This window comes from Oncorhynchus keta, unplaced genomic scaffold (assembly GCF_023373465.1).
Source record: "Oncorhynchus keta strain PuntledgeMale-10-30-2019 unplaced genomic scaffold, Oket_V2 Un_contig_1316_pilon_pilon, whole genome shotgun sequence".
NCBI lineage: Eukaryota > Metazoa > Chordata > Actinopteri > Salmoniformes > Salmonidae > Oncorhynchus > Oncorhynchus keta.
Window position 1 is genome coordinate 55,001 of NW_026278139.1, and position 18,891 is coordinate 73,891.

At 42.7% G+C, this 18,891-nt stretch overlaps 1 long non-coding RNA gene across 1 annotated transcript; it reads left to right on the forward strand.

Moving 5' to 3' along the window:
• Nucleotides 1-3,920: 3,920 nt before the first annotated feature.
• Nucleotides 3,921-15,719, forward strand: LOC127918096 (uncharacterized). The gene is made up of 3 exons (XR_008098778.1): nucleotides 3,921-4,009; nucleotides 10,331-10,426; nucleotides 15,557-15,719. It is a non-coding gene; the product is annotated as an uncharacterized LOC127918096 (long non-coding RNA).
• The last annotated feature ends 3,172 nt before the right edge of the window (nucleotides 15,720-18,891 follow it).

Genomic DNA, 18,891 nt, shown 5'->3' on the forward strand with positions numbered 1-18,891 from the left:
GGAAGGGACAGGAATAAGAGGGCTTGGGTATTAGAAGTACTAAGGGAGGTTCTCTCAGTATTAATGGGGGAAGGGACAGGAATAAGAGGGCTTGGGTATTAGAAGTACTAAGGGTTGGTTCTCTCAATATTAATGGGGGAAGGGACGGGAATAAGAGGGCTTGGGTATTAGAAGTACAAAGGGGAGGTTCTCTCAGTATTAATGGGGGAAGGGACAGGAATAAGAGGACTTGGGTATTAGAAGTACTAAGGGAGGTTCTCTCAGTATTAATGGGGGAAGGGACAGGAATAAGAGGGCTTGGGTATTAGAAGTACTAAGGGTTGGTTCTCTCAATATTAATGGGGAAGGACAGGAATAAGAGGGCTTGGGTATTAGAAGTACTAAGGGTTGGTTCTCTCAATATTAATGGGGGAAGGGACAGGAATAAGAGGGCTTGGGTATTAGAAGTACTAAGGGGCGGTTCTCTCAGTATTAATGGGGGAAGGGACAGGAATAAGAGGGCTTGGGTATTAGAAGTACTAAGGGGAGGTTCTCTCAGTATTAATGGGGGAAGGGACAGGAATAAGAGGGCTTGGGTATTAGAAGTACTAAGGGGAGGTTCTCTCAGTATTAATGGGGGAAGGGACAGGAATAAGAGGGCTTGGGTATTGGAAGTACTAAGGGGAGGTTCTCTCAGTATTAATGGGGGAAGGGACAGGAATAAGAGGGCTTGGGTATTAGAAGTACTAAGGGGAGGTTCTCTCAGTACTAATGGGGGAAGGACAGGAACAAGAGGGCTTGGGCATTAGAAGTACTAAGGGAGGTTCTCTCAGTATTAATGGGGAAGGGACAGGAATAACAGGGCTTGGGTATTAGAAGTACTAAGGGAGGTTCTCTCAGTACTAATGGGGGAAGGGACAGGAATAAGAGGGCTTGGGTATTAGAAGTACTAAGGGAGGTTCTCTCAGTATTAATGGGGGAAGGGACAGGAATAAGAGGGCTTGGGTATTAGAAGTACTAAGGGTAGGTTCTCTCAGTATTAATGGGGAAGGGACAGGAACAAGAGGGCTTGGGTATTAGAAGTACTAAGGGTTGGTTCTCTCAGTATTAATGGGGGAAGGGACAGGAATAAGAGGGCTTGGGTATTAGAAGTACTAAGGGTTGGTTCTCTCAGTATTAATGGGGAAGGGACAGGAATAAGAGGGCTTGGGTATTAGAAGTACTAAGGGTTGGTTCTCTCAGTATTAATGGGGAAGGGACAGGAATAAGAGGGCTTGGGTATTAGAAGTACTAAGGGAGGTTCTCTCAGTATTAATGGGGGAATGGACAGGAATAACAGGGCTTGGGTATTAGAAGTACTAAGGGTAGGGTTATTAATGGGGGAATGGACAGGAATAACAGGGCTTGGGTATTAGAAGTACTAAGGGTTGGTTCTCTCAGTATTAATGGGGTAAGGGACAGGAATAAGAGGGCTTGGGTATTAGAAGTACTAAGGGAGGTTCTCTCAGTATTAATGGGGTAAGGGACAGGAATAAGAGGGCTTGGGTATTAGAAGTACTAAGGGAGGTTCTCTCAGTATTAATGGGGAAGGGACAGGAATAAGAGGACTTGGATATTAGAAGTACTAAGGGGAGGTTCTCTCAGTATTAATGGGGGAAGGGACAGGAATAACAGGGCTTGGGTATTAGAAGTACTAAGGGGAGGTTCTCTCAATATTAATGGGGGAAGGGACAGGAATAAGAGGACTTGGATATTAGAAGTACTAAGGGAGGTTCTCTCAGTATTAATGGGGGAAGGGACAGGAATAACAGGGCTTGGGTATTAGAAGTAATACAACAGAAAAGGCTTAATGTAGTTTTCCTACAGGAAACACATAGTGATGAGGAAAATGAGGTTGACTGGGGTATGTGGTGGGGGGGGCATATACTCAGTCATGATACTAATTCCAGTGCTGGGGTGGCAATCTTGTTTTCCTCAGGCTTAGAGGTGAATGTGGTATCTACAACAGAGATTGTCAAGAGTCAGGATTTATTGGTCCAGGCGGATGTTATGTTTGTTTTTATTTTAGTTGTATGTTTATTCTCCTAACGAGGGTACAGAGCGTATTGCTCTATTTGATCAAATAAAGGAAACCTGAAGACAGTGTGACCAAGAGGGGTGATTGGTTTTAGGGGGACTGGAACTTTTACCGTGGATTTTGATCCACTGCTGAAGAACCTCACCTGTAGTCAGCAACTTCTCTGTCTAGTTTATTAACTGAGCTTGAGCTTTCTGATGTGTGGAGAGTAATGCCGAACACATGGCTAAAAGTTAATGAAGGTCGTGTCAGTGCAGCAAGGTTAGACAGGTGGTATGTATCTGATCACTACTGTAGTAGGGTTGGAAGGTTAGACAGGTTGTGTGTATCTGATCACTACTGTAGTAGGGTTGGAAGGTTGTATGTATGTGATCACTACTGTAGTAGGGTCGGAAGGTTAGACAGGTGGTATGTATCTGATCACTACTGTAGTAGGGTTGGGAGGTTAGACAGGTTATATGTATCTGATCACTACTGTAGTAGGGTTAGACAGGTGGTATGTATCTGATCACTACTGTAGTAGGGCTGGAAGGTTAGACAGGTTGTATGTATCTGATCACTACTGTAGTAGGGTTGGAAGGTTAGACAGGTGGTATATATCTGATCACTACTGTAGTAGGGTTGGAAGGTTAGACAGGTTGTATGTATCTGATCACTACTGTAGTAGGGTTGGAAGGTTAGACAGGTGGTATATATCTGATCACTACTGTAGTAGGGTTGGAAGGTTAGACAGGTTGTATGTATCTGATCACTACTGTAGTAGGGTTGGAAGGTTAGACAGGTTGTATGTATCTGATCACTACTGTAGTAGGGTTGGAAGGTTAGACAGGTTGTATGTATCTGATCACTACTGTAGTAGGGTTGGAGGGTTAGACAGGTGGTATGTATCTGATCACTACTGTAGTAGGGTTGGAAGGTTAGACAGGTGGTATGTATCTGATCACTACTGTAGTAGGGTTGGAAGGTTAGACATGTTGTATGTATCTGATCACTACTGTAGTAGGGTTGGAAGGTTAGACAGGTGGTATATATCTGATCACTACTGTAGTAGGATTGGAAGGTTAGACAGGTGGTATGTATCTGATCACCACTGTAGTAGGGTTGGAAGGTTAGACAGGTGGTATGTATCTGATTACTACTGTAGTAGGGTTGGAAGGTTAGACAGGTTGTATGTATCTGATCACCACTGTAGTAGGGTTGGAAGGTTAGACAGGTGGTATGTATCTGATCACTACTGTAGTAGGGTTGGAATGTTAGACAGGTGGTATATATCTGATCACTACTGTAGTAGGGTTGGAAGGTTAGACAGGTGGTATGTATCTGATCACTACTGTAGTAGGGTTGGAAGGTTAGACAGGTGGTATGTATCTGATCACTACTGTAGTAGGGTTGGAAGGTTAGACAGGTGGTATGTATCTGATCACTACTGTAGTAGGGTTGGAAGGTTAGACAGGTGGTATGTATCTGATCACTACTGTAGTAGGGTTGGAAGGTTGTATGTATCTGATCACTACTGTAGTAGGGTTGGAAGGTTAGACAGGTGGTATGTATCTGATCAATACTGTAGTAGGGTTGGAAGGTTGTATGTATATGATCACTACTGTAGTAGGTTGGAAGGTTAGACAGGTGGTATATATCTGATCACTACTGTAGTAGGGTTGGAAGGTTAGACAGGTTGTATGTATCTGATCACTACTGTAGTAGGGTTGGAAGGTTAGACAGGTGGTATATATCTGATCACTACTGTAGTAGGGTTGGAAGGTTAGACAGGTGGTATATATCTGATCACTACTGTAGTAGGGTTGGAAGGTTGTATGTATCTGATCACTACTGTAGTAGGGTTGGAAGGTTAGACAGGTGGTATATATCTGATCACTACTGTAGTAGGGTTGGAAGGTTAGACAGGTTGTATATATCTGATCACTACTGTAGTAGGGTTGGAAGGTTAGACAGGTGGTATGTATCTGATCACTACTGTAGTAGGGTTGGAAGGTTAGACAGGTTGTATGTATCTGATCACAACTGTAGTAGGGTTGGAAGGTTAGACAGGTGGTATGTATCTGATCACAACTGTAGTAGGGTTGGAAGGTTAGACAGGTGGTATGTATCTGAGCAATACTGTAGTAGGGTTGGAAGGTTAGACAGGTTGTATGTATCTGATCACAACTGTAGTAGGGTTGGAAGGTTAGACAGGTGGTATGTATCTGAGCAATACTGTAGTAGGGTTGGAAGGTTAGACAGGTTGTATGTATCTGATCACAACTGTAGTAGGGTTGGAAGGTTAGACAGGTGGTATGTATCTGAGCAATACTGTAGTAGGGTTGGAAGGTTAGACAGGTGGTATGTATCTGATCATTACTGTAGTAGGGTTGGAAGGTTAGACAGGTTGTATGTATCTGATCACTACTGTAGTAGAGTTGGAAGGTTAGACAGGTTGTATGTATCTGATCACTACTGTAGTAGGGCTGGAAGGTTAGACAGGTTGTATGTATCTGATCACCACTGTAGTAGGGTTGGAAGGTTAGACAGGTGGTATGTATCTGATCACTACTGTAGTAGGGTTGGAAGGTTAGACAGGTTGTATGTATCTGATCACCACTGTAGTAGGGTTGGAAGGTTAGACAGGTTGTATGTATCTGATACCTACTGTAGTAGGGTTGGAAGGTTAGACAGGTTGTATGTATCTGATCACTACTGTAGTAGGGTTGGAAGGTTGGACAGGTATCTGATCACTACTGTAGTAGGGTTAGAAGGTTAGACAGGTTGTATGTATCTGATCACTACTGTAGTAGGGTTGGAAGGTTAGACAGGTGGTATGTATCTGATCACTACTGTAGTAGGGTTGGAAGGTTAGACAGGTTGTATGTATCTGATCACTACTGTAGTAGGGTTGGAAGGTTAGACAGGTGGTATATATCTGATCACTACTGTAGTAGGGTTGGAAGGTTAGACAGGTGGTATGTATCTGATCACTACTGTAGTAGGGTTGGAAGGTTAGACAGGTGGTATGTATCTGATCACTACTGTAGTAGGGTTGGAATGTTAGACAGGTTGTATGTATCTGATCACTACTGTAGTAGAGTTGGAAGGTTAGACAGGTGGTATGTATCTGATCAATACTGTAGTAGGGTTGGAAGGTTGTATGTATCTGATCACTACTGTAGTAGGGTTGGAAGGTTAGACAGGTGGTATATATCTGATCACTACTGTAGTAGGGTTGGAAGGTTAGACAGGTTGTATGTATCTGATCACTACTGTAGTAGGGTTGGAAGGTTAGACAGGTGGTATGTATCTGATCACTACTGTAGTAGGGTTGGAAGGTTAGACAGGTGGTATATATCTGAGCAATACTGTAGTAGGGTTGGAAGGTTAGACAGGTGGTATGTATCTGATCACTACTGTAGTAGGGTTGGAAGGTTAGACAGGTTGTATGTATCTGATCACTACTGTAGTAAGGTTGGAAGGTTAGACAGGTTGTATATATCTGATCACTACTGTAGTAGGGTTGGAAGGTTAGACAGGTGGTATGTATCTGATCACTACTGTAGTAGGGTTGGAAGGTTAGACAGGTGGTATATATCTGAGCAATACTGTAGTAGGGTTGGAAGGTTAGACAGGTGGTATGTATCTGATCACTACTGTAGTAGGGTTGGAAGGTTAGACAGGTGATATGTATCTGATCACTACTGTAGTAGGTTGGAAGGTTAGACAGGTGGTATATATCTGATCTCTACTGTAGTAGGGTTGGAAGGTTAGACAGGTGGTATGTATCTGATCACTACTGTAGTAGGGTTGGAAGGTTAGACAGGTTGTATGTATCTGATCACTACTGTAGTAGAGTTGGAAGGTTAGACAGGTTGTATATATCTGATCACTACTGTAGTAGGGTTGGACAGGTTGTATGTATCTGATCACTACTGTAGTAGGGTTAGACAGGTGGTATGTATCTGATCACTACTGTAGTAGGGTTGGAAGGTTAGACAGGTTGTATGTATCTGACCACTACTGTAGTAGGGTTAGACAGGTGGTATGTATCTGATCACTACTGTAGTAGGGTTGGAAGGTTAGACAGGTTGTATGTATCTGATCACTACTGTAGTAGGGTTAGACAGGTGGTATGTATCTGATCACTACTGTAGTAGGGTTGGAAGGTTGTATGTATCTGATCACTACTGTAGTAGGGTTGGAAGGTTAGACAGGTTGTATGTATCTGATCACTACTGTAGTAGGGTTGGAAGGTTAGACAGGTGGTATGTATCTGATCACTACTGTAGTAGGGTTGGAAGGTTAGACAGGTGGTATGTATCTGATCACTACTGTAGTAGGGTTGGAAGGTTAGACAGGTGGTATATATCTGAGCAATACTGTAGTAGGGTTGGAAGGTTAGACAGGTGGTATGTATCTGATCACTACTGTAGTAGGGTTGGAAGGTTAGACAGGTGGTATGTATCTGATCACTACTGTAGTAGGGTTGGAAGGTTAGACAGGTTGTATGTATCTGATCACTACTGTAGTAGGGTTGGAGGGTTAGACAGGTGGTATGTATCTGATCACTACTGTAGTAGGGTTGGAAGGTTAGACAGGTGGTATGTATCTGATCACTACTGTAGTAGGGTTGGAAGGTTAGACAGGTTGTATGTATCTGATCACTACTGTAGTAGGGTTGGAGGGTTAGACAGGTGGTATGTATCTGATCACTACTGTAGTAGGGTTGGAAGGTTAGACAGGTGGTATGTATCTGATCACTACTGTAGTAGGGATGGAAGGTTAGACAGGTTGTATGTATCTGATCACTACTGTAGTAGGGTTGGAAGGTTAGACAGGTGGTATATATCTGATCACTACTGTAGTAGGATTGGAAGGTTAGACAGGTGGTATGTATCTGATCACCACTGTAGTAGGGTTGGAAGGTTAGACAGGTGGTATGTATCTGATCACTACTGTAGTAGGGTTGGAGGGTTAGACAGGTGGTATGTATCTGATCACTACTGTAGTAGAGTTGGAAGGTTAGACAGGTTGTATATATCTGATCACTACTGTAGTAGGGTTGGACAGGTTGTATGTATCTGATCACTACTGTAGTAGGGTTAGACAGGTGGTATGTATCTGATCACTACTGTAGTAGGGTTGGAAGGATAGACAGGTTGTATGTATCTGATCACCACTGTAGTAGGGTTGGAAGGTTAGACAGGTTGTATGTATCTGATCACTACTGTAGTAGAGTTGGAAGGTTAGACAGGTTGTATATATCTGATCACTACTGTAGTAGGGTTGGACAGGTTGTATGTATCTGATCACTACTGTAGTAGGGTTGGAAGGTTAGACAGGTGGTATGTATCTGATCACTACTGTAGTAGAGTTGGAAGGTTAGACAGGTTGTATATATCTGATCACTACTGTAGTAGGGTTGGACAGGTTGTATGTATCTGATCACTACTGTAGTAGGGTTAGACAGGTGGTATGTATCTGATCACTACTGTAGTAGGGTTGGAAGGATAGACAGGTTGTATGTATCTGATCACCACTGTAGTAGGGTTGGAAGGTTAGACAGGTTGTATGTATCTGATCACTACTGTAGTAGAGTTGGAAGGTTAGACAGGTTGTATATATCTGATCACTACTGTAGTAGGGTTGGACAGGTTGTATGTATCTGATCACTACTGTAGTAGGGTTAGACAGGTGGTATGTATCTGATCACTACTGTAGTAGGGTTGGAAGGTTAGACAGGTTGTATGTATCTGACCACTACTGTAGTAGGGTTAGACAGGTGGTATGTATCTGATCACCACTGTAGTAGGGTTGGAAGGTTAGACAGGTGGTATGTATCTGATCACCACTGTAGTAGGGTTGGAAGGTTAGACAGGTGGTATGTATCTGATCACTACTGTAGTAGGGTTGGAAGGTTAGACAGGTTGTATGTATCTGACCACTACTGTAGTAGGGTTGGAAGGTTAGACAGGTTGTATGTATCTGATCACTACTGTAGTAGGGTTAGACAGGTGGTATGTATCTGATCACTACTGTAGTAGGGTTGGAAGGTTAGACAGGTTGTATGTATCTGACCACTACTGTAGTAGGGTTGGAAGGTTAGACAGGTTGTATGTATCTGATCACTACTGTAGTAGGGTTGGAAGGTTAGACAGGTGGTATGTATCTGATCACTACTGTAGTAGGGTTGGAAGGTTGGACAGGTATCTGATCACTACTGTAGTAGGGTTGGAAGGTTAGACAGGTTGTATGTATCTGATCACTACTGTAGTAGGGTTGGAAGGTTAGACAGGTGGTATATATCTGATCACTACTGTAGTAGAGTTGGAAGGTTAGACATGTGGTATATATCTGATCACTACTGTAGTAGGGTTGGAAGGTTAGACAGGTGGTATGTATCTGATCACTACTGTAGTAGGGTTGGAAGGTTAGACAGGTTGTATGTATCTGATCACTACTGTAGTAGGGTTGGAAGGTTAGACAGGTGGTATGTATCTGATCACTACTGTAGTAGGGTTGGAAGGTTAGACAGGTGGTATGTATCTGATCACTACTGTAGTAGGGTTGGAAGGTTGTATGTATCTGATCACTACTGTAGTAGGGTTGGAAGGTTAGACAGGTATGTATCTGATCAATACTGTAGTAGGGGTTGGAAGGTTGTATGTATCTGATCACTCACAGGTGGTATATATCTGATCACTACTGTAGTAGGGTTGGAAGGTTAGACAGGTTGTATGTATCTGATCACTACTGTAGTAGGGTTGGAAGGTTAGACAGGTGGTATGTATCTGATCACTACTGTAGTAGGGTTGGAAGGTTAGACAGGTGGTATGTATCTGATCACTACTGTAGTAGGGTTGGAAGGTTAGACAGGTTGTATGTATCTGATCACCACTGTAGTAGGGTTGGAAGGTTAGACAGGTGGTATGTATCTGATCACTACTGTAGTAGGGTTGGAAGGTTAGACAGGTGGTATGTATCTGATCATTACTGTAGTAGGGTTGGAAGGTTAGACAGGTTGTATGTATCTGATCACTACTGTAGTAGAGTTGGAAGGTTAGACAGGTTGTATGTATCTGATCACTACTGTAGTAGGGTTGGAAGGTTAGACAGGTTGTATGTATCTGATCACCACTGTAGTAGGGTTGGAAGGTTAGACAGGTGGTATGTATCTGATCACTACTGTAGTAGGGTTGGAAGGTTAGACAGGTTGTATGTATCTGATCACCACTGTAGTAGGGTTGGAAGGTTAGACAGGTTGTATGTATCTGATACCTACTGTAGTAGGGTTGGAAGGTTAGACAGGTTGTATGTATCTGATCACTACTGTAGTAGGGTTGGAAGGTTGGACAGGTATCTGATCACTACTGTAGTAGGGTTAGAAGGTTAGACAGGTTGTATGTATCTGATCACTACTGTAGTAGGGTTGGAAGGTTAGACAGGTGGTATGTATCTGATCACTACTGTAGTAGGGTTGGAAGGTTAGACAGGTTGTATGTATCTGATCACTACTGTAGTAGGGTTGGAAGGTTAGACAGGTATATATCTGATCACTACTGTAGTAGGGTTGGAAGGTTAGACAGGTGGTATGTATCTGATCACTACTGTAGTAGGGTTGGAAGGTTAGACAGGTGGTATGTATCTGATCACTACTGTAGTAGGGTTGGAATGTTAGACAGGTTGTATGTATCTGATCACTACTGTAGTAGAGTTGGAAGGTTAGACAGGTGGTATGTATCTGATCAATACTGCAGTAGGGTTGGAAGGTTGTATGTATCTGATCACTACTGTAGTAGGGTTGGAAGGTTAGACAGGTGGTATATATCTGATCACTACTGTAGTAGGGTTGGAAGGTTAGACAGGTTGTATGTATCTGATCACTACTGTAGTAGGGTTGGAAGGTTAGACAGGTGGTATGTATCTGATCACTACTGTAGTAGGGTTGGAAGGTTAGACAGGTGGTATATATCTGAGCAATACTGTAGTAGGGTTGGAAGGTTAGACAGGTGGTATGTATCTGATCACTACTGTAGTAGGGTTGGAAGGTTAGACAGGTTGTATGTATCTGATCACTACTGTAGTAAGGTTGGAAGGTTAGACAGGTTGTATATATCTGATCACTACTGTAGTAGGGTTGGAAGGTTAGACAGGTGGTATGTATCTGATCACTACTGTAGTAGGGTTGGAAGGTTAGACAGGTGGTATATATCTGAGCAATACTGTAGTAGGGTTGGAAGGTTAGACAGGTGGTATGTATCTGATCACTACTGTAGTAGGGGTTGGAAGGTTAGACAGGTGATATGTATCTGATCACTACTGTAGTAGGGTTGGAAGGTTAGACAGGTGGTATATATCTGATCTCTACTGTAGTAGGGTTGGAAGGTTAGACAGGTGGTATGTATCTGATCACTACTGTAGTAGGGTTGGAAGGTTAGACAGGTTGTATGTATCTGATCACTACTGTAGTAGAGTTGAAGGTTAGACAGGTTGTATATATCTGATCACTACTGTAGTAGGGTTGGACAGGTTGTATGTATCTGATCACTACTGTAGTAGGGTTAGACAGGTGGTATGTATCTGATCACTACTGTAGTAGGGTTGGAAGGTTAGACAGGTTGTATGTATCTGACCACTACTGCAGTAGGGTTAGACAGGTGGTATGTATCTGATCACTACTGTAGTAGGGCTGGAAGGTTAGACAGGTTGTATGTATCTGATCACTACTGTAGTAGGGTTAGACAGGTGGTATGTATCTGATCACTTAGTAGGGTATAGACAGGTTGTATGTATCTGACCACTACTGTAGTAGGGTTGGAAGGTTAGACAGGTTGTATGTATCTGATCACTACTGTAGTAGGGTTGGAAGGTTAGACAGGTTGTATGTATCTGATCACTACTGTAGTAGGGTTGGAAGGTTAGACAGGTTGTATGTATCTGATCACTACTGTAGTAGGGTTGGAAGGTTAGACAGGTGGTATGTATCTGAGCAATACTGTAGTAGGGTTGGAAGGTTAGACAGGTGGTATGTATCTGATCACTACTGTAGTAGGGTTGGAAGGTTAGACAGGTGGTATGTATCTGAGCACTACTGTAGTAGGGTTGGAAGGTTAGACAGGTTGTATGTATCTGATCACTACTGTAGTAGGGTTGGAGGTTAGACAGGTGGTATGTATCTGATCACTACTGTAGTAGGGTTGGAAGGTTAGACAGGTGGTATGTATCTGATCACTACTGTAGTAGGGTTGGAAGGTTAGACAGGTTGTATGTATCTGATCACTACTGTAGTAGGGTTGGAGGGTTAGACAGGTATGTATCTGATCATCTGATCAGGTGGTATGTATCTGATCACTACTGTAGTAGGGATGGAAGGTTAGACAGGTTGTATGTATCTGATCACTACTGTAGTAGGGTTGGAAGGTTAGACAGGTGGTATATATCTGATCACTACTGTAGTAGGATTGGAAGGTTAGACAGGTGGTATGTATCTGATCACCACTGTAGTAGGGTTGGAAGGTTAGACAGGTGGTATGTATCTGATCACTACTGTAGTAGGGTTGGAGGGTTAGACAGGTGGTATGTATCTGATCACTACTGTAGTAGAGTTGGAAGGTTAGACAGGTTGTATGTATCTGATCACTACTGTAGTAGGGTTGGACAGGTTGTATGTATCTGATCACTACTGTAGTAGGGTTAGACAGGTGGTATGTATCTGATCACTACTGTAGTAGGGTTGGAAGGATAGACAGGTTGTATGTATCTGATCACCACTGTAGTAGGGTTGGAAGGTTAGACAGGTTGTATGTATCTGATCACTACTGTAGTAGAGTTGGAAGGTTAGACAGGTTGTATATATCTGATCACTACTGTAGTAGGGGTTGGACAGGTTGTATGTATCTGATCACTACTGTAGTAGGGTTGGAAGGTTAGACAGGTGGTATGTATCTGATCACTACTGTAGTAGAGTTGGAAGGTTAGACAGGTTGTATATATCTGATCACTACTGTAGTAGGGTTGACAGGTTGTATGTATCTGATCACTACTGAGTAGGTTAGACAGGTGGTATGTATCTGATCACTACTGTAGTAGGGTTGGAAGGATAGACAGGTTGTATGTATCTGATCACCACTGTAGTAGGGTTGGAAGGTTAGACAGGTTGTATGTATCTGATCACTACTGTAGTAGAGTTGGAAGGTTAGACAGGTTGTATATATCTGATCACTACTGTAGTAGGGTTGGACAGGTTGTATGTATCTGATCACTACTGTAGTAGGGTTAGACAGGTGGTATGTATCTGATCACTACTGTAGTAGGGTTGGAAGGTTAGACAGGTTGTATGTATCTGACCACTACTGTAGTAGGGTTAGACAGGTGGTATGTATCTGATCACCACTGTAGTAGGGTTGGAAGGTTAGACAGGTGGTATGTATCTGATCACCACTGTAGTAGGGTTGGAAGGTTAGACAGGTGGTATGTATCTGATCACTACTGTAGTAGGGTTGGAAGGTTAGACAGGTTGTATGTATCTGACCACTACTGTAGTAGGGTTGGAAGGTTAGACAGGTTGTATGTATCTGATCACTACTGTAGTAGGGTTAGACAGGTGGTATGTATCTGATCACTACTGTAGTAGGGTTGGAAGGTTAGACAGGTTGTATGTATCTGACCACTACTGTAGTAGGGTTGGAAGGTTAGACAGGTTGTATGTATCTGATCACTACTGTAGTAGGGTTGGAAGGTTAGACAGGTGGTATGTATCTGATCACTACTGTAGTAGGGTTGGAAGGTTGGACAGGTATCTGATCACTACTGTAGTAGGGTTGGAAGGTTAGACAGGTTGTATGTATCTGATCACTACTGTAGTAGGGTTGGAAGGTTAGACAGGTGGTATATATATCTGATCACTACTGTAGTAGAGTTGGAAGGTTAGACATGTGGTATATATCTGATCACTACTGTAGTAGGGTTGAAGGTTAGACAGGTGGTATGTATCTGATCACTACTGTAGTAGGGTTGGAAGGTTAGACAGGTTGTATGTATCTGATCACTACTGTAGTAGGGTTGGAAGGTTAGACAGGTGGTATGTATCTGATCACTACTGTAGTAGGGTTGGAAGGTTAGACAGGTGGTATGTATCTGATCACTACTGTAGTAGGGTTGGAAGGTTGTATGTATCTGATCACTACTGTAGTAGGGTTGGAAGGTTAGACAGGTGGTATGTATCTGATCAATACTGTAGTAGGGTTGGAAGGTTGTATGTATCTGATCACTACTGTAGTAGGGTTGGAAGGTTAGACAGGTGGTATATATCTGATCATACTGTAGTAGGGTTGGAAGGTTAGACTGTATCTGATCACTACTGTAGGGTTGGAAGGTTAGACAGGTGGTATATATCTGATCACTACTGTAGTAGGGTTGGAAGGTTAGACAGGTGGTATGTATCTGATCACTACTGTAGTAGGGTTGGAAGGTTAGACAGGTTGTATATATCTGATCACTACTGTAGTAGGGTTGGAAGGTTAGACAGGTGGTATGTATCTGATCACTACTGTAGTAGGGTTGGAAGGTTAGACAGGTTGTATGTATCTGATCACCACTGTAGTAGGGTTGGAAGGTTAGACAGGTGGTATGTATCTGATCACTACTAGGGTGGAAGGTTAGACAGGTTGTATATATCTGATCACTACTGTAGTAGGGTTGGACAGGTTGGTATGACAGGTTGTATGTATCTGATCACTACTGTAGTAGGGTTGGAAGGTTAGACAGGTTGTATGTATCTGATCACTACTGTAGTAGGGTTGGAAGGTTAGACAGGTTGTATGTATCTGATCACTACTGTAGTAGGGTTGGAAGGTTAGACAGGTTGTATGTATCTGATCACTACTGTAGTAGGGTTGGAAGGTTAGACAGGTGGTATGTATCTGATCACTACTGTAGTAGGGTTGGAAGGTTAGACAGGTTGTATGTATCTGATCACTACTGTAGTAGGGTTGGAAGGTTAGACAGGTTGTATGTATCTGATCACTACTGTAGTAGGGTTGGAAGGTTAGACAGGTGGTATGTATCTGATCACTACTGTAGTAGGGTTGGAAGGTTGGGGACAGGTATGTATCTGATCACTACTGTAGTAGGGTTGGAAGGTTAGACAGGTGGTTATCTGACAGGTTGTATGTATCTGATCACTACTGTAGTAGGGTTGAAGGTTAGACAGGTGGTATATATCTGATCACTACTGTAGTAGGGTTGGAAGGTTAGACAGGTTGTATGTATCTGATCACTACTGTAGTAGGGTTGGAAGTTAGACAGGTGGTATGTATCTGATCAATCACTGTAGTAGGGTTGGAAGGTTAGACAGGTGGTATGTATCTGATCACTACTGTAGTAGGGTTGAAGGTTAGACAGGTGGTATATATCTGATCACTACTGTAGTAGGGCTGGAAGGTTAGACAGGTGGTATGTATCTGATCACTACTGTAGTAGGGTTGGAAGGTTAGACAGGTGGTATATATCTGACTGTAGTAGGGGTTGGAAGGTTAGACAGGTGGTATGTATCTGATCACTACTGTAGTAGGGCTGGAAGGTTAGACAGGTGGTATGTATCTGATCACTACTGCAGAGGTTGGAAGGTTAGACAGGTGGTATATATCTGAGCAATACTGTAGTAGGGTTGGAAGGTTAGACAGGTGGTATGTATCTGATCACTACTGTAGTAGGGTTGGAAGGTTAGACAGGTGGTATGTATCTGATCACTACTGTAGTAGGGTTGGAAGGTTAGACAGGTGGTATATATCTGAGCAATACTGTAGTAGGGTTGGAAGGTTAGACAGGTGGTATGTATCTGATCACTACTGTAGTAGGGTTGGAAGGTTAGACAGGTTGTATGTATCTGATCACTACTGTAGTAGGGTTGGAAGGTTAGACAGGTTGTATGTATCTGATCACTACTGTAGTAGGGCTGGAGGGTTAGACAGGTGGTATGTATCTGATCACTACTGTAGTAGGGTTGGAAGGTTAGACAGGTGGTATGTATCTGATCACTACTGTAGTAGGGTTGGAAGGTTAGACAGGTTGTATGTATCTGATCACTACTGTAGTAGGGTTGGAGGGTTAGACAGGCTGTATGTATCTGATCACTACTGTAGTAGGGTTGGAAGGTTAGACAGGTGGTATGTATCTGATCACTACTGTAGTAGGGTTGGAAGGTTAGACAGGTTGTATGTATCTGATCACTACTGTAGTAGGGTTGGAAGGTTAGACAGGTTGTATGTATCTGATCACTACTGTAGTAGGGTTAGACAGGTGGTATGATCTGATCACTACTGTAGTGTAGACAGGTTGTATGTATCTGACCACTACTGTAGTAGGGTTGGAAGGTTAGACAGGTTGTATGTATCTGATCACTACTAGTAGGTTTGGAGGGTTGGACAGGTGGTATGTATCTGATCACTACTGTAGTAGGGTTGGAAGGTTAGACAGGTTGTATGTATCTGATCACTACTGTAGTAGGGTTGGAAGGTTAGACAGGTGGTATGTATCTGATCACTACTGTAGTAGGGTTGGAAGGTTAGACAGGTGGTATGTATCTGATCACTACTGTAGTAGGGTTGGAAGGTTAGACAGGTGGTATGTATCTGATCACTACTGTAGTAGGGTTGGAAGGTTAGACAGGTTGTATGTATCTGATCACTACTGTAGTAGGGTTGGAAGGTTAGACAGGTTGTATGTATCTGATCACTACTGTAGTAGGGTTGGAGGGTTAGACAGGTGGTATGTATCTGATCACTACTGTAGTAGGGTTGGAAGGTTAGACAGGTGGTATGTATCTGATCACTACTGTAGTAGGGCTGGAAGGTTAGACAGGTTGTATGTATCTGATCACTACTGTAGTAGGGTTGGAAGGTTAGACAGGTTGTATGTATCTGATCACTACTGTAGTAGGGTTGGAAGGTTGGACAGGTATCTGATCACTACTGTAGTAGGGTTGGAAGGTTAGACAGGTTGTATGTATCTGATCACTACTGTAGTAGGGTTGGAAGGGTTAGACAGGTGGTATATATCTGATCACTACTGTAGTAGAGTTGGAAGGTTAGACATGTGGTATATATCTGATCACTACTGTAGTAGGGTTGGAAGGTTAGACAGGTGGTATGTATCTGATCACTACTGTAGTAGGGTTGGAAGGTTAGACAGGTTGTATGTATCTGATCACTACTGTAGTAGGGTTGGAAGGTTAGACAGGTGGTATGTATCTGATCACTACTGTAGTAGGGTTGGAAGGTTAGACAGGTGGTATGTATCTGATCACTACTGTAGTAGGGTTGGAAGGTTGTATGTATCTGATCACTACTGTAGTAGGGTTGGAAGGTTAGACAGGTGGTATGTATCTGATCAATACTGTAGTAGGGTTGGAAGGTTGTATGTATCTGATCACTACTGTAGTAGGGTTGGAAGGTTAGACAGGTGGTATATATCTGATCACTACTGTAGTAGGGTTGGAAGGTTAGACAGGTTGTATGTATCTGATCACTACTGTAGTAGGGTTGGAAGGTTAGACAGGTGGTATATATCTGATCACTACTGTAGTAGGGTTGGAAGGTTAGACAGGTGGTATGTATCTGATCACTACTGTAGTAAGGTTGGAAGGTTAGACAGGTTGTATATATCTGATCACTACTGTAGTAGGGTTGGAAGGTTAGACAGGTGGTATGTATCTGATCTCTACTGTAGTAGGGTTGGAAGGTTAGACAGGTTGTATGTATCTGATCACTACTGTAGTAGGGTTGGAAGGTTAGACAGGTGGTATATATCTGATCACTACTGTAGTAGGGTTGGAAGGTTAGACAGGTTGTATATATCTGATCACTACTGTAGTAGGGTTGGACAGGTTGTATGTATCTGATCACTACTGTAGTAGGGTTAGACAGGTGGTATGTATCTGATCACTACTGTAGTAGGGTTGGAAGGTTAGACAGGTTGTATGTATCTGACCACTCTGTAGTAGGGTTAGACAGGTGGTATGTATCTGATCACTACTGTATTAGGGTTGGAAGGTTAGACAGGTTGTATGTATCTGATCACTACTGTAGTAGGGTTGGAAGGTTAGACAGGTGGTATGTATCTGATCACTACTGTAGTAGGGTTGGAAGGTTAGACAGGTGGTATGTATCTGATCACTACTGTAGTAGGGTTGGAAGGTTAGACAGGTGGTATGTATCTGATCACTACTGTAGTAGGGTTGGAAGGTTAGACAGGTGGTATGTATCTGATCACTACTGTAGTAGGGTTGGAAGGTTGTATGTATCTGATCACTACTGTAGTAGGGTTGGAAGGTTAGACAGGTGGTATGTATCTGATCAATACTGTAGTAGGGTTGGAAGGTTGTATGTATCTGATCACTACTGTAGTAGGGTTGGAAGGTTAGACAGGTGGTATATATCTGATCACTACTGTAGTAGGGTTGGAAGGTTAGACAGGTGGTATGTATCTGATCACTACTGTAGTAGGGTTGGAAGGTTAGACAGGTGGTATATATCTGATCACTACTGTAGTAGGGTTGGAAGGTTAGACAGGTTAGACAGGTGGTATGTATCTGATCACTACTGTAGTAGGGTTGGAAGGTTAGACAGGTGGTATATATCTGATCACTACTGTAGTAGGGTTGGAAGGTTAGACAGGTGGTATGTATCTGATCACTACTGTAGTAGGGTTGGAAGGTTAGACAGGTGGTATATATCTGAGCAATACTGTAGTAGGGTTGGAAGGTTAGACAGGTGGTATGTATCTGATCACTACTGTAGTAGGGTTGGAAGGTTAGACAGGTGGTATGTATCTGATCACTACTGTAGTAGGGTTGGAAGGTTAGACAGGTGGTATATATCTGAGCAATACTGTAGTAGGGTTGGAAGGTTAGACAGGTGGTATGTATCTGATCACTACTGTAGTAGGGTTGGAAGGTTAGACAGGTGGTATATATCTGAGCAATACTGTAGTAGGGTTGGAAGGTTAGACAGGTGGTATGTATCTGATCACTACTGTAGTAGGGTTGGAAGGTTAGACAGGTGGTATGTATCTGATCACTACTGTAGTAGGGTTGGAAGGTTAGACAGGTGGTATATATCTGAGCAATACTGTAGTAGGGTTGGAAGGTTAGACAGGTGGTATGTATCTGATCACTACTGTAGTAGGGTTGGAAGGTTAGACAGGTGGTATGTATCTGATCACTACTGTAGTAGGGTTGGAAGGTTAGACAGGTTGTATGTATCTGATCACTACTGTAGTAGGGTTGGAGGGTTAGACAGGTGGTATGTATCTGATCACTACTGTAGTAGGGTTGGAAGGTTAGACAGGTGGTATGTATCTGATCACTACTGTAGTAGGGTTGGAAGGTTAGACAGGTTGTATGTATCTGATCACTACTGTAGTAGGGTTGGAGGGTTAGACAGGTGGTATGTATCTGATCACTACTGTAGTAGGGTTGGAAGGTTAGACAGGTGGTATGTATCTGATCACTACTGTAGTAGGGTTGGAAGGTTAGACAGGTTGTATGTATCTGATCACTACTGTAGTAGGGTTGGAAGGTTAGACAGGTGGTATATATCTGATCACTACTGTAGTAGGATTGGAAGGTTAGACAGGTGGTATGTATCTGATCACCACTGTAGTAGGGTTGGAAGGTTAGACAGGTGGTATGTATCTGATCACTACTGTAGTAGGGTTGGAAGGTTGACAGGTGGTATGTATCTGATCACTACTGTAGTAAGGTTGGAAGGTTAGACAGGTTGTATATATCTGATCACTACTGTAGTAGGGTTGGAAGGTTAGACAGGTGGTATGTATCTGATCACTACTGT